This window comes from Monodelphis domestica, chromosome 1, assembly GCF_027887165.1.
Source record: "Monodelphis domestica isolate mMonDom1 chromosome 1, mMonDom1.pri, whole genome shotgun sequence".
Lineage (NCBI taxonomy): Eukaryota > Metazoa > Chordata > Mammalia > Didelphimorphia > Didelphidae > Monodelphis > Monodelphis domestica.
The window spans coordinates 505,601,023-505,616,592 of NC_077227.1; positions in this window are offsets into that span (position 1 = coordinate 505,601,023).

Here is a 15,570-nt window from a genome sequence, read left to right on the forward strand (position 1 = left end):
CTCTCAGATGGGGCTATTGGCAACTCTTTGCTGGAAGATTTGATGAAAGCAATATTTTAAAGCATCTCTTCTATCTCTGCTTCTTTGAGTTGGGATGTAAGAGGACGTGAGGCTGGGACTTTGGCAAGCTTTCTTTGGTCTGATTTGGCTTAGTTCCAGACCTCCACTGTGCTTCCAGACATCTCCAGTCATACTCTCTCCACCCAGAAAATCCACCCCAGCCACCACCCTGGGCTTTGACAAACTTTGGCCTTATTTTTCTCAGTTTCAGGCCTCAATAACACTTCCCATCTATGCCTTTGGATATATATATATATATATTCATCATCCCCATTCCAGATCCCCTTAGAGAATCTCTTCAAGGGCAGCTACTTTAAAATATTTATTTCCAGCCCATAGCCAAGTGGCAAGAACAATTCAAGTCCTTTTTCAGTTTGTGTCTGACCCTTTGTGATCCATTTGGGATTTTCTTGGCAGAGGGTTTGGCCATTTCCTTCTCTAGCTCATTTTATAGATGAGGAAACTGAGGCAAACAGGATTAAGTGACCTGTTCAGGGTCACACACCCAGGAAGTATTTGAGGACAGATTTGAATTCAGACTTGAGTCTTCCTGACTCCAAACCCTGTACTTCATCCACTGTGCCACCTAACTCTCCTCCAAGAACATAGTGGTTAATAAATTATTTCCTAGAGGCAGCTAAGTGACTCAGTGGGTTGAGGGTGGGACATGGAGTATGTTTCTCATTTTCCTTTGCTGGATCCCATCCAAATCATGCCCTCTAACCATGGGTGACCCTAGGTGTTCTGTCCTGGGCCCTCTTCTCTTCTCCCTCTATAGTACTTCACTTGGTGATCTCATCAGCTCCCATGAATTTAATTATCATCTCTATGCTGATGTTTCTCAAATCAATCTCCTGCCCCAACCTCTCTGCTGACCTCCTATCTCACATCTGTTGCCTTTCAGACATCTCAGGCTGGATTTCTAATAAACATCTTAAATTCAAGTTCAAAACAATTACCATTTGTCTTAACACCCCCCCCCCCAGCCCCTACCTTCCCTGTTACTATGGAGGACACCACCAACCAGTCCCTAGTCCCTCAGGCTTGAAGCCTAGGAGTTATCCTTGACTACTCTCACCCTTATCTATGGCCAAGACCTGTGGGTTTCACCTTTGCAACATCTCACACACCCCCTTCTTTCTCCCGATACTTCCTTATCTAAATCCAATGCACAAGCAAGTCAAGACATCAACCCCAAGATGCCATGGGGCCTCTTTGGAAAAGAAGGATGAACAACAATAACAAAGACAGTCATCACTTTGGTGGAGGTCTTCATCACCTCGTGTACACATTATTGTGAGAGCCTGCTGGTGGCTCTGCCTGTCTCATGTCTTTTCCCCACTCCAATTCATGCTTCCTTCATCCACCCAAATGAAAGTCCGACAAAGTTCTCTCACTCTTATTTAATAAATTCTCTTTCTCCTTTAGGATCAAATGTGAAATGCTGTTTGGCATTCAGAGTTGTTCATAAGCTGGTCCCTTTCTATCTTTCCAGGCTTCTTAAACTTTCCTCCCTACCATTTACTCTTTCAATCCAGTGACTCTGGTCTCCTGGCTATTCCAGGAACAAGCACTCCATCGCTCAGTCCCAGGCATTTTCTCTGACTTTCCCCCCATTCCTGGAATGTTCTTCCTCCTTAGTTCTACCTGCTGACTTCTTGACTTCCTATAAACTAAAGGACCTAAACTAATTTAAAATTCCATCTTTTACAGGAAGATTTCCTGAAACTCTCTTAATGTCAGCACCTTCCCCCTGTCAATTATTTCCTATTTATCCTGTAGGTAGCTTGCTTTGCCTATGTTGTCTCCTCCATTAGACTGTAAACTCCTTGAGGGCAGGGACTCTCTTTTCCTTCTTTTCATATCCCAGTGCTTAGCACCATGCTTGGAATATGGTCTTTAATCCTTGGTTATTCATTGATACCCAGTGGCTGCTTGATAAATTTTTATTGACTGAAAGATGAACTTAGAGGAAATGACATGCCCAAGTTCACAGGCCTAGAAGGCATCAGAGCCAAGACTTCCCCCCGCTCTTGACTCCAAGTGCAGGGTTCCTTCCACCACACCAGGCTGATCTCTTTAGATCATGCCCCATCCCTTCAAATATAGAAGGTTTGAGCTAGAATGATCTCAGGATGAAATACCATTTACAACCCCTTGGTGACTGTGTTTCTTCTTGCCTACTTTTATTTTTCTTTTCTCATGTCCCTGCTTATCTATTTGGATACCAATGTATACTGTTAATTTTTTTGGATGTTAATATACATTTACATTTACATTCGTCATCCCTTGTAGGCAATAAGGAACAGATGGAATAACATATATGAAAACTTGCCAACTTGTTATTACCATTATTTTTCTAGGAGCATAGAATTTTAAGGCTGGAAGCCATTGTACTACTTAGGAGTCCAACCTCCTTATTTTACTCACAAAAATCCCTTTGGGTCTATGACTCTTCTCCCTATTTAATGTCTCCTGGCTTCTTCTGTCCCTCCTTCCTCCTTCATGGCAGCGTGTGGCCTATCCCATGGTAGCTCTACTCTCCAACAACAATTGGCATTATAGGCTAGAGGAACCTTGGAGCTAGGAGATTAGAGTTTGAATTCTAGTTGACATTTGATGGAAGCATTGTGGTATAGTGAGAGAATCAGCTTTAAAGTCAGCTAGAGGGGTTTAAATCTCACCACAACACACTGGCAGCATGATTCTGGGCAAGTAGTTGTCTTATTGTCTAGGCAACTGTAAGACTGTAAGTTGCAAAGAAGGTGCCGATTTGCATTGGTAGAAGGATTCCTACCAGAGTTCCCCATTATCAGTGAAATTACAGGTCTAGTACCTATTCCTCTGGCACTTAATGATTTATTCTTCTTCCTTTTTCCCTGGTCACCTTGCAAAACAGATCCAACACTGGTATTACTGGGTCTAAAGCTATATATAATTTTATAACTCTCTGGGCATAATTCCAGATTGCTCTGCAAAATGGACAGATCATTTCAGACAGTTCCACCAGCCGTGTATTAGTGTCCCCATTTTCCCACATCATCTTTTTTTCACATAACCTTTTCTCTAGTCACTCGTCTCTCTCTTCCTAACCTTGTGCAATTGATTTTTTTGAATCTAAGTAGAATTTACATTGATCTTCATTAAATTGTATGCTGATTTTAAAAAGGAGCAAGAAGCCTCAGGACTTTGAGTGCATCCTCTATGGAAGATTTCCCAGAAAGACATAATTGAGAACTGAAAATCTAAAAAGATGTGGAAAGGTTTCAGCCCATACCAGGGAGAGGAGTGCCCACATTAATGAGATCACAGACCTACCAAAGCACCGATGTATACATTTTGTGCTATCATATTTGACCCATTATTATGGCCTGTTGATATCTTCTGGTATCCAAATCCTGCCTTATTATGTGGGAGCTGTCTCCCTGATGGCATCGTCTATAGGCCAGATAAGCCTGTCATCTCTGCTCTCCAAGAACACCTACTAGGTGCCTAACCTTGTGCTGGGCACTTCAAGGAAAGCAAAGATAAATAAGGCACAGTACCGTCCTTTATGGAACTCGCAGTCTGTTAGTGAGCCAAGACAAAATAATACAATAAACATTTCTTAAGGATCTGCTGTGTGCATGCAGGGTATTGCCTGGACTCTGGGGGAGATACAAAGCATAGTTTAATGCTCGGTTCCTGCCCTGGAGAAGCCTATAACATAGCAGGGAGATAAGACACCAAGAGACAGTTATGATATACAATATTACAGTACAAAATGCTCTAGAGAAGGCTCCCAGCAGTTCTCTGTCAGGTTTGAGGGGGAAGGTTATTATTGGACATTGAAAATGTTAGATGATAAAAACACTAATACAAAGGGGAAGTGAGAGAGGAATAAGAGAAGGATGAACAATGAGTTTTGAGGCAGGCCGGATCTGGATTGGTGGCTAGCTTTCTCTGGTCCATCTCCAGTCTCTGTCCCTAAAGTCTGTGGCTTCTTGGGGTGGCCATTCTTCTGGGGCCCAGTGTCCTTTGTCCTTCCTTGGGGGCAGCCCATGTTCTGGATACCTCCTCAGCCTGCTTTTCAGTGAGGAGCTGGAATAAGCGTAGGTTAGCCCCTGAGCTCACAAGAGCCTCAAGGTGGAAAGATTCTCATATTTTCATTCAGCCTGGGCATTGAGTCCACTGCCTCTGGAGAGCCACATCTTCTCTGGAGGTCTGCTGCAGGGATACCCATCTTCTTCCCAACCTCCGTCTCACTATTCTCTGGGACCTTGCTTAGAGCAGGGAAACAAGCAAGGGGAAATCCTATAGATGCCTGGCCGTTGGCTAGACTTGAAGGATTGATCAATGGAGGTTCTCTTGAGAAACTTTATGGAATTAGGGATTGGTCAGTGAGAGGCGAGCTCTTCAGCGCATGGGCAGCCTGCTCAGCCCAGTGCAATACTTGGACTTGGAGCATGTGCAGGTCCATAGCAACTATTTCCAATTCACTCACTACCTGGTGACGAAAAGTTTTTTGAATGACTTCTAATTTGGAAATAAACAGGCACACAGAAGACACCGGCTATTCAGCCTTGTTCTTTTTCCTTCCTTCCTTCCTGCTTTTCAGGGAGGAGCCAAGAACTGCCATATTGGAGAGGGGGGGAGGTGGCGGAAAAGCTAGTGCCAGGCACTTGCTCTCCCTCCCAAGCCCTGTTCTATGTGATGAGCCCACCGCGAGGCTCCCGTCTCTCTCCCTGTTGTAGCCATTCTCTCCTGTCTTAGGTGTCAGAGTGCCGGAGAAGGAATGGACTTCTTAGCCTCCAAACATTGGGAGAGCACCAGGAGAGCATCTGGAAACCGGAATCCAGGCCAGAGTTAGCAGGAAGTAGAGCCAAGTGAAGAGAGAAGCCCCGAGGAAACAGTTGAGCCCAGCGCAGTGGTGGGTGGTCAGCCCGGAGATGCTCTGTGCCCATGTAGGAGGGCTAGATAGACATTCTTCCGCTGGGCGAAGCGAACTAGAAGCCGATAACTTTAGTTTGAGCCCATTCTCCTCCAGGGATTGAATAATAACGGCGTTTATTGAATAATTGACGTTTATCTAGCATTTAGAAGGGTTTGCTGGGTATTCTATACACAGGGATACACGCAGAGAGAAAATCCTGGGAGGTGTGCTCTTACCCTCATCTTTCACAAAGATGAGGAAACGGAGCTAGGCACGGGCGGGCGGACTTCCCCCCGGTCTGAGGGAGGACTGGGGACCAGGTTTTCCTGACTCAGTCCCAGTATTCTCTTCACTAGCAACCCCAGGAGCTAAGGGGGAAGTGGGGCGGGAGTTTAACCCCTCTATTATGTTACGATGATGTAATTTTTATCTTACCGTTTCATCCTCCCAGTAAAGACTCCTTAATAAGCTAATGAATGCTAATTGACTAAATGCTGGAGGGGGGGAGGGGAGATAGTGGTATTGATGATAGAGGAGGCATTAAATGGCACCAGTTAAGATAATATTGAAGAGATAACAGGTGATTGGTATTGAGGGAACCCGCTGGAGCTGATAACATTAGAATATGCCCAATGCCTCCTGCAACATGGGTAGCCTACTTCCTTTGTTCTGGTTATGCAGGACCTCCATGATGTAATTTATTCCATTTATACCCCTTCTAATACGCAAATTGTCACTGGTCCGATGTGCCAGCCCTCCTCTAGGCATGAGGCATCTTCCCTTGCCCTTTGGGTCGTCCATCGTTTTGCCACATGAGAGTGATGGGCTCGGGGATCCTGTTACTTTTGGAATGTCCCTCCCCGCCTGAATGGGGCCAGCCAAGTCCATAGGCAGCCCCTTTGTCTCTGGGATTTCTTCCCCTGAGGAATCAAGAGGAGCCACCTGGAGGGGTCCTCCTAGCCCCACAGCTCAGCAAGCACGGAGGGCCCTGGCCCTGCCTTTCCCTCACCCCAGGTGTCTATTATACTCTGAGCACAGCCCTTGGATTCAGCAGCTGTGGACAGATCCCCAGGCTGCAGTGCTCTAAAGTAATTAAGGTCCGAGCAGATAAGGGTTTATGGAATGACCCCTCCCCAGAGGATTTGTATTTTAATAGAGTCCTCTAAAAGCCAGAAAATCCATCAATACTCAAAGGAAAAAAGCTTTAACCTTAGGGCAAGGGTTCCAGGCCATTCTGGACTCAAAAATCATCTGGGGTTCCTAATTGCCTCCGGGTTCAAATTCAGATACACGGATTCCCAAGCCAATGTGTTCCCAGCACACCTTTGGAAACATTTCAAATTGCCCCGTTTTTCATACACCCTACAATCCAGCCAAACAGTTCTATTCCTTCCACGAGATGTTCCATTTTGGTGTCTTCCCAGGAGCTCTTCCCCATTCCCGGAAGGCACTTTCTTTTCACCTCAGCCTCTTAGAATCCTTAGCTTCCTGACCACTGGAGCTTCCTACATGAAGCTTTCCCTCATGTCCCCAGTAGTTAGGAATCTCTCCCCTCCTTCAATTATCTTGTTTTCATTTATCTGTGTCCTAAGTTTACTATTAATTAATTAATTAATTTATAAGCCCTTACATTCTGACTTAGAATTAATACCATGCATTGGTCCTATGACAGAAGAGCAGTAAGGGCCAGGCAATGGGGGTTAAGTGACATGCCCAGGGTCACAATATTTGAACCCAGGACCTCTTGCCTTCAGGCCTGACTCAATGCACTGAGCTACCTCGCTGCCCCTAGACTATATTTTATTTTCTTAACTGGATATCTAATACACCTCTCTAGTAGGAGGCAGGCTTCTTGAGGCCAGGGTTCACTATTGTTCAGTCATTTCATTTGTGTGCACCTCTTCGTGTCCCCATTTTGGGTTTTCCCGGCAGAGGTACTCGAGTGGCTTTTCCTTATTGTAAAAATGATCTAACTTTGAAAGACTTAAGAATTTTTACCAATGTTAGTTCAACTATGATTGCAGAGGACCATTTCCTTATTGGTCTCATTTTATAGAGGCAAATTAAATAACTTGGCCAGGGTCACACACTCTGTCTGAGACCAGATTTGAATTCAAGAAGGTGAGTCTTCCTGACTCTAGGCCTGGCACTCTACCTGCTGTGCCCTAGCTGCCGTGAGGCCAGGAACTGTTTTGTTTTTTATTCTGCATCCTCTTACCTATTACACTAATAAAATGAATTGAGTTGAATTAATGGTGATGGACAGGTAAGGACACACCTCACCAATTTTGGGCAAGGTGTCCAGCCTGGTATTTATTTAATCAATCAATTAGACAAACAAACAACATTTGTTACGCATTTTAAAAACAACTACTGGGTGCCAAGCACTGTGCTAGGTATTGGGGATGCAGAGATAAGATAAATAGCTTCTGATTCAAATGCTTTTTATTGGTCATCTTGACTTTATGTACAGACCCCAGGCCTCCTACCTGCTTTAACAAAGTTTCTAATGCTTCTCCGTTTACAAATTGCATTCCTTTTAATAGCAAACATTATTCCCATTTTATAGATGTATCTATTATCTCTTTGTCAGGAGATGGGACACATCATTGGTCCTCTGGAATCATGGTTGAACTAACATTGATCAAAATTCTCAAGTCTTTCAAACTTAATTAATATTTACAATATCATTTAGGTCTGTTCTGTTCTCCTGGTTCTGCCCACGTCGCTAAATATCATCATGTATATACCTTCCCAGGTTTTCCTGAAATTGTTTTTTCCTTTGTCATTTCTTACAGCACATGAATATTCCTTTAGGTTCAAATGCTATAACTTGTTGAGTTGTTCCTTAATTGTTGGGCACATTTTACACTTCTTTGCCACACACACACACACACACACACACACACACACCTATAAATATTTTTGGGATCTCTCTCTGGATGGCTACGTCTCCACTTACCCAGGACATTGTAGAGGAAATTCCTGTTTAGGCAGGGGTTGGAAGTCTGAGATTCTGTGGTCTGTGGCTCCAATTCGGACCCATCAATTCTATAATTGATGATTCAGCTCATTGATGATTACATATGGTCTTACACCTGAGAAGCTGGAAAGGGGTTTAGCAAAGTGTGGCAAGCTCTTGGATGAGCTCAGGTCCTTCCTCTGAGAGTCTGAGGCTTTCCACCCTTGCTCTGGCCAGGACTCTTGAGTCTTTCTCTAACCCTGGACTCTACTCTCTCCACATTGTCCTTGCTATGTCTCTACGGTGGGCTTCACATTTTTTAGACAGTTGAAAATATGTTCAGATCCAATGATCATGGGATTTTGGGTTGGAAGAGACCTAAATGAAGGTAAGTGGTTAGAGATTGGGCTAAGGGTCAGGAAGACATGAGATCAAATCTTGCCTCTAATATGTAGTAGCTGGATAAAGTCACAACTTTTTTTGAGTCTTGGTTTCCCAGTCTATAAAATAGAGATAATAATACCCCCATTACCTACCTTACAGGGTTATTTTGAAACTCAAGTCAAATGCCCTGCTGTTTGGTCATTTTTCATTCATGTCCAACTCTTTGTGACCCCATTTGAAGTTTTTTTTTGGCAAAGATACTGGAGTGGTTTGCCATTTTCTTCTTCAGTTCATTTGACAGATGAAGAAACTGAGGCCAACAGGGTGAAGTGACTTGTCCAAGGTCATATAGCTAATAAGTATCTGAAGCTAGATTTGAATTCAGGAAGATAGGAGTCTTCCTGACTCCTGGTCCAGCACTCTGTCCATTGTGCCACATAGCTGCCCTGCAGTAGAATGCTCTGCAAACTTTAGAGATGGACATAAATTGGAAAGGCTTCAGATTATGTGACCTTGGGCAAGCTTTTACATTTCCCCAGACCTCAGTTTCCTCATCTATAAAAAAGGGGCAGTTGGACTAGATGACCTCCAAGTTCCTTTCCATCTCTAGAGCCAGGCTTCTTTGAAAGAGCTACATATCACTGTCAGTTATGATAATAATGATAAAGATGCCAAGTGCAGCAGAGAGGTCCAAGGCAGGTGATCAGGGAAGGCTCAGGGAGAGGGTGGCATTTGAGTTGGACTTTGGAGGATGGGCAGGAAGAGCTGACATTAATAATTGCTGACATTTATAGAGGGCTTTAAGGTTCACAAAGTGCTTTACACATATCATCTCATTTTAACCATACAACAATCCCATGAAGTAAGGAACACAGCTATGATTAACTCCATTTTAAAGAGAAGGCCACAGAGGATCAGAGGTTAAGGGATTAGCTTATGCTAGAAGGCTGTGTCTTTTTAAGACCTATTTTTTTTTTAACCCTTACCTTCCTTCTTGGAATCGGTGCTGGGTATTGGCTCCAAGGCAGAAGAGTGGTAAGGGCTAGGCAATAGGGGTTAAATGACTTGCCCAGGGTCTCACAGCTGGGAAGTGTCTGAGGCCAGATTTGAACTCAGGACCTCCCATCTCTAGGCCTGGCTCTCCATCCACTGAGCTACCCAGCTGCCCCCAAGACCTAATTTTTTTTTTTAAACCCTTACCTTCCGTCTTGGAGTGTATACTGTGTATTGGCTCCAAGGCAGAAGAGTGGTAAGGGCTAGGCAATGGGGGTCAAGTGACTTGCCCAGGGTCACACAGCTGGGAAGTGTCTGAGGCAAGATTTGAACCTAGGACCTCCCGTCTCTAGGACTCAAGACCTAATTTTTAAAAAGATGTAGTTTATTAAAATTTGGGAACCAGACCCTGGCAATGAATTTTCGCATGACACCAGAAAGCTAGTTTCTCCTAGGAAAGCTGGTTCTATAAGAACTTGAAAATAGACCATTTGGTTCTACCACCAACCTCTAGTGTGGTTTTGGAAGGAGATATTGGTGTTGGGTTGGGACCAGGACAAAGATTCTCCTGCCCCTTGCTGAGCTGGCCCACGATAGCCCGTCTTCCCCTTAAGGGCTCTGGCGCAGCTCCAGAGACCTCATCCCATCAGAAGGATTCTACGGAGTCCCCTGGTGCCACCATTTCTGTATCATTCAATGACTTCACCCTCGAGGCAGTGTACTATATCACAGCTTCCAGGTCATTGTTCACTGTTCTGACACAGGTCAGGGAAAAAAAAATCCAAAAGCAACCAATCCTCCAATATCAAAATCCCATTTCTTTGACATGTTGGAAGCTGTCACTAAACACAACAAATCCAATTCAATTAATCCCTGCCCATGTGATTGCTCTGAATCGACTCTCTGGGCCAGCTTTTCCCCAGCTTCACTGAGGATTGATTAAGGTGGAACTGGCCCAAGCTGAGTAGTTTTGACAAGTATGCCCACCTGACCACCCTAATATCTGGGAGGAGGGGAGGCTTGGCTCCCAGTGACAGAGTAGACAGTTGTGGACTCTGAAGACCTGAGTTCAAATCCTACTGTGACTTCCTTGGGGAAGTCACCCAAGTTCTCTGAGTTTCCTTAACCACAAAATAAAGGGACCTCTCATCCCTCGGCCTGCCTCTCAATCCACTGAGCCACCTCACTGCCCCGTCACTTTTTATCATAGTTTACAATAATTTAAATAGTTTTTTTTTATAATTATAATGATAATTTTAATAATTTACATGAAGGTTTGCAAAGCATTTTACATGCCATCCCATTTGATCCTTACTACCACTCTGAGGTAGGAACTATTATCTCCATTTTCAGAGGAAGAAACTTGCCTAAGCTCACACAGCTATTGAGTGTAAGGGATGGAATTCTGAAATCACATCATCCACTGTGTATAACTTAACTGCCTGAGAGAGGCATATGGAAGGGTGCAGGACTTGAACTCTGCAAGCCCAGGTTCTTCATGTATAAAATTGGGGGGTGGACTAGACAGTAGGAGTTTCCTCACAGACTCATGCTGGCTGTGTGACCCTGAGCAAGTCACGCCCCTTGCCTCAGTTTCCTCACCTGTTAAAATGGAGATAATAATAGCACCTACTTCCTCGAGTGGCAAAGACCAAACGAGATCTGTAGTTCGATTGGCAGAGCTTGAAGAGGCATATCCAGGCTATCTAGCTATCATCTCCGTCCTTACTGTCAGCGGTCCTCTCGATCGAAGCACCTGGGAGTCCACGCCACCAGCGTGTCCTGCGTTGCGGGAGTGAGGGGCCCGGTCAGGTGGGCTTCATCAGCGGGTCTGGGCGCATCTTGAAACTGAGTTGGGAGAGCATTCAGCGGCCTCCTGGGACTGCGAGATCATTGGAAGCACCCCGAGGCGGCGGGAAAGCCCAGGACCGGAGGAAGTCGCTCCCCCCCCCCTTCACGCCGGGCTTGGTTCTGGGTCACACCTGCCGGCTGCCGCCCTGCTATTGAGGGGGCCCGCCTTGGGGGTGGGGGGTGGCAGCCACAGCCGGGGCCTCTGGCTCCTGGCGGCCGGGGACGATTTTGTGACCCAACCCGCCCCCTTAGCGACAAGCAGCCGCTGCCGGCCACCCGCGTCTCGGCGTCCGCTCGGCACCCCTCCCCCTCCCCCGCCTTCCTGGGACGCATGCAGACGAGGAGCCCTCCGCAATCAGCCTCCGTTTGCCTGAGTAGTCATTACCCTGTGACAGAGATTAGTGCGGAGCTTAATCAAAAGCAACAATGATTGATACTCTGTCACTCGGGGCCCTCAATCAACAAGCGCTTCCCTGGAAACGCTCGCTGCTAAATAGCCTCCTCTCGCTGATTACTCTGGAAGGCGCGCCTCGAATGGGGGGGGGGGGGCGCCGCCCCATTGAACAGCGGAGGACCTTGGCTGCCCACTCCAGCGGGAGGGGAGGGGAGGGGAGGGGGTGGTGGGGCGGAATCCCATACCGGAGCTTCCCCACCACAGAGCATCCCTTGCCATCTCCGCTTTTTGTCTGGGTCAGGAGAGGAATATGATGGGATCATAGATTGCAGGAGGGAAAGGAATTGAGAGGCCTCCGAATTTAGGCCCAGAGGGGTTTCATGATTGAAGCTGAGATCTTAGATTTAGAATCCTCAAATGGAAGACCTTTCATTTTACAGATAAGGAAACTGAGGCCCAGACTTGCTTAGAGTCCTATAGCTCTTTTTTTCTTTTTTTTAAACCCATACTTTCTATCTTAGAATCTATACTTGGTTCCAAAGCAGAAGAGTTGGTAAGGACTCAGCAATGAGATTTAAATAAATTGCCCGGGGTCACTCAGCTAGGAAATGTCTGGAGGTCAAATTTGAACTCAGGACCTCCCACCTAGCTGCAATCCCACAGATCTTAAGTATCTGAGATTTGAACCCAAGGCTTTCTTGACTCAGCCTGGGAGTCACAGGGGTTATAAGTAGCAGAGTTGGGATTTGAACCAAAGTCCTCTGACTCCAAATTCAACATTTTTCACCCCAATGAAAAATATAGTCCCTACCCTGGTCTCAGTTTTGTCAGGACACAGGCCCAGGCATGGCCCTTTAAGATTACAGAGCAATAGGGCAGCCATAAACTTCCCAGCTGTTCCTAGACAACTTCTCTTAGCATTCCTTCTCTGTTTTTTGATCTAGACTTGCTTTTTGGGCCGACTTTGCTCTCTCACCTGCCTGGTTGGATTTACTTGTCATTGTCCCTCTCCCATCTTCCTGGTCTGTCCTGCTTGGGTCTGACTCCTTGGCCCCCCCTGAGTTATCACCCCAGATTCTGACAGTTTCCTGCTAATGCTGGTCCCTTCCTTTGTTCTTCTCAGGTCAGCCTCAGCTACAAGCAGGAAGGACCACTTATGGACTCGTGGTCCAAGCAGGCCAAGATTCCGATGATCTGGCTGTCTCCTGCTCTTCCTTTCCCTCCTTGTTTATACAGTCAGCTGGTAGGAAGGCCAGTTTATTATGACCATCAATGGCTCCCATTATATAGTGCTTTATATGTTCTCCAGTTTAGAAACACTGCTCTGGAGCTTGGCAGCCTCTGGCAGCGTCAGGAGGCTGTGAGCCCTAGAGGGGTTATTGGTAACAGCTGCTGCCTTTTTGCCCCATAAAATCGGTTACCCCGCCTTCCTCTTGGGGGGAGCAACGTAAAGATGAGTTTTAAGGCGTTTGGGGCATGCAGTGAAGTGGGGAGACCCCTCTTGTCTCAATCTGAAGCCCTGGTCTTGGCTTCTTGAATTCTTAGCTGTGTGCCCTTGGGTAAGTGATGCCCCCTCTTTTGGCCTGCCTTTATTCTTCTATAAGATAGGGGAGGGTGACTTAATTCAGCACTTTGTTAAGCACGCACACTGGGTAAAGCCCTACGGTAGGTGACACAGGACATGCATTGGTCATTGGCTCACTGGACAACTTCAGGGAGGACCGGCTCTCTTTAGTGGGCTTCTGTTCATTTTCCTATGAAATGAGGAGGTTGGACTAGGTGGTCTTTGACCGGTTTTTCCAGCTTGAAGAATCGGTGATTCTTTGTTCTTGGAAGTGATCTCTGCCCTGCCCTGAGGGACTGGCAGTGAATGGTGGTTCCCAAGGGAGTGTTCTGAGGGCAGGTTCCCTCTGATGTTCTCCCTCAAGAAGCCCCACGATGAAGAAAGCAATGTGCTAATAGGGAAAAGTGAGAGGGAGACAGGAGAAATAAGTTGAAATCCTAGCTCTGGTATTTGTTTCCTTTGTGATTCTGGGTAAAGCACTTACCTTCTCTTATATATAATTGTTTTCTTTAAACCCTTACTATGTATTGACTCTAAGGCAGATGAGCAGTAAGGGCTAGGCAATGGGGGCTAAGTGACTTGCCCAGGGTCACACAGCTGGGAAGTATCTGAGGCCAGATTTGAACCCAGAACCTCCCATCTCTAGGTTTGGCTCTCAATCCACTGAGCCACTCAGCTGCCCCCTATTCTATGTTCTAATGTGACTTCCTGCTCAGACATTCTTTGACTTTCTAAGGTAAAGACCAGGTTCTTTGGAAAGAGAGAGATTAGATTGTTCTAACAGTCTTAAAAAAAAAAAAAACCCAAACCCTTACCTTCTATTTTAGAATCAATACTGTGTTTTGGTTCCAAGGCAAAAGAGTGGTAAGGGCTAGGCAATGGGGGTTAAGTGACTTGCCCAGGGTCACACAGCTGGGATGTGTCTGAGGCCAGAATTGAACCCAGGACCTTCCATCTGTAGGCCTGGTTCTATCTGCTGAGTCACTTAGCTGCCCCTTTCTTAGATGTAGTTTTTGTCATAAATAAAATACTTGCATCAGAATAGTATGATGGAAAGAATACTGGCTTTTGGAATCAGAGGATCTGAATTCACATCCTGCTTCTGTAACTTACTTCCTGTATGACCTTGGGCAAATCACTTGCCCTTATTAAGTCTCTGTATCCTCATCTGGAAATGGAGATGGTTAGATTAAAATGTTTTAAAAGTTCCTTCCAGGGGCAGCTAGGAGGTTCAGTGGATAGAGAGGTAGGCCTGGAGACAGGAAGGTCTGGGTTCATATCATATCTTCCTAACTGTGTGACCCTGGGCAAGTCACAACTCCCATTCCCTAGCCCTTACCACTCTTCTACTAATCTTCTACTCCTAATACTATCAATATATAGTGTTGATTCTAAGATGGAAGATAAAGATTAATTTTTAAAAATTCCTTCCAGCTTTAAATCTATGATCTAATGATCTCTCTCAGAAGGGGTTCTGAGCCGGCTTTATAAATATCTATATATAGAAATTAGAGTTTTTATTGGGATGTGAATAGAACACTTTGTGGGTACTGAACACAATATTTGAGATTCCACAGTAGCAATAGCAGTTCACACCAGCTGGAGTACTATCTATAGGAAGACAGGGCGTCCCTTGGTCAATTAATCAGTAAAGGATTATAATATTTAATTTTCCCAACAGATGGTGCTAGCCCTCAACGTAGTAGTCTCATCCACATCTCTCTGACAGGCACTGACTCCTGCTCGGCCGAGCTACAGAGTTCCAAATGACTGGAGAAGAAACTCTCATTGCTGGGGTTCTGAGTTCGAGTCTAAGGGTTGGTGTAAAATATTGCTTCAAAATATAACCATCGGAAAAGCTCCATGATGCCACTTTTTTACCCTGTGTCTGGGAAACGTCCTAGTTCAGTCTCATCCCTCTAGAATTATATAACACCATCAACTGGGCCCACATACTTCACTGAAAATGCCAGGGAAACATTTCAACATACCAGTGTGGACATCCAACTGGACGGTGTCTCTGAGCCTTCTTCTGTGTTGGCAAGTAACTGAAAGGAGATAAAGGGGCTCATCTCTGGGTCCTAGCGGAAGGCAAGGGAGGCACTAAGGGGCTGCTGGGAGAGGAACCTGTCCCCAGGCTTCCTGTGAGCTGCTGACATTTCCAGGAGTGCTGGTCACCCCTGAGTCCAAGCCCATCTCTAGCTACTGCTCCTTGACTGAGTGCTCTCTGGGCCTGGCATGATTTGCACTCTGGTTTCTTCTCGGGGTACTAGGCTGATCTTATCCAGTCTCGCCCTACATCTCCCCCCACAAAGTGATCTCCAAGGTCTGCCTTGGCTCTCTAGTTGCCTCAACTTGAGCAAGTAGCCCCCGTTGCCACCCTGGTGGCTCTGAAGAGTTTTGTGTCCCTCTTGCCTCCCTACACGTAAAAAGAATGGCTGACAGGACGT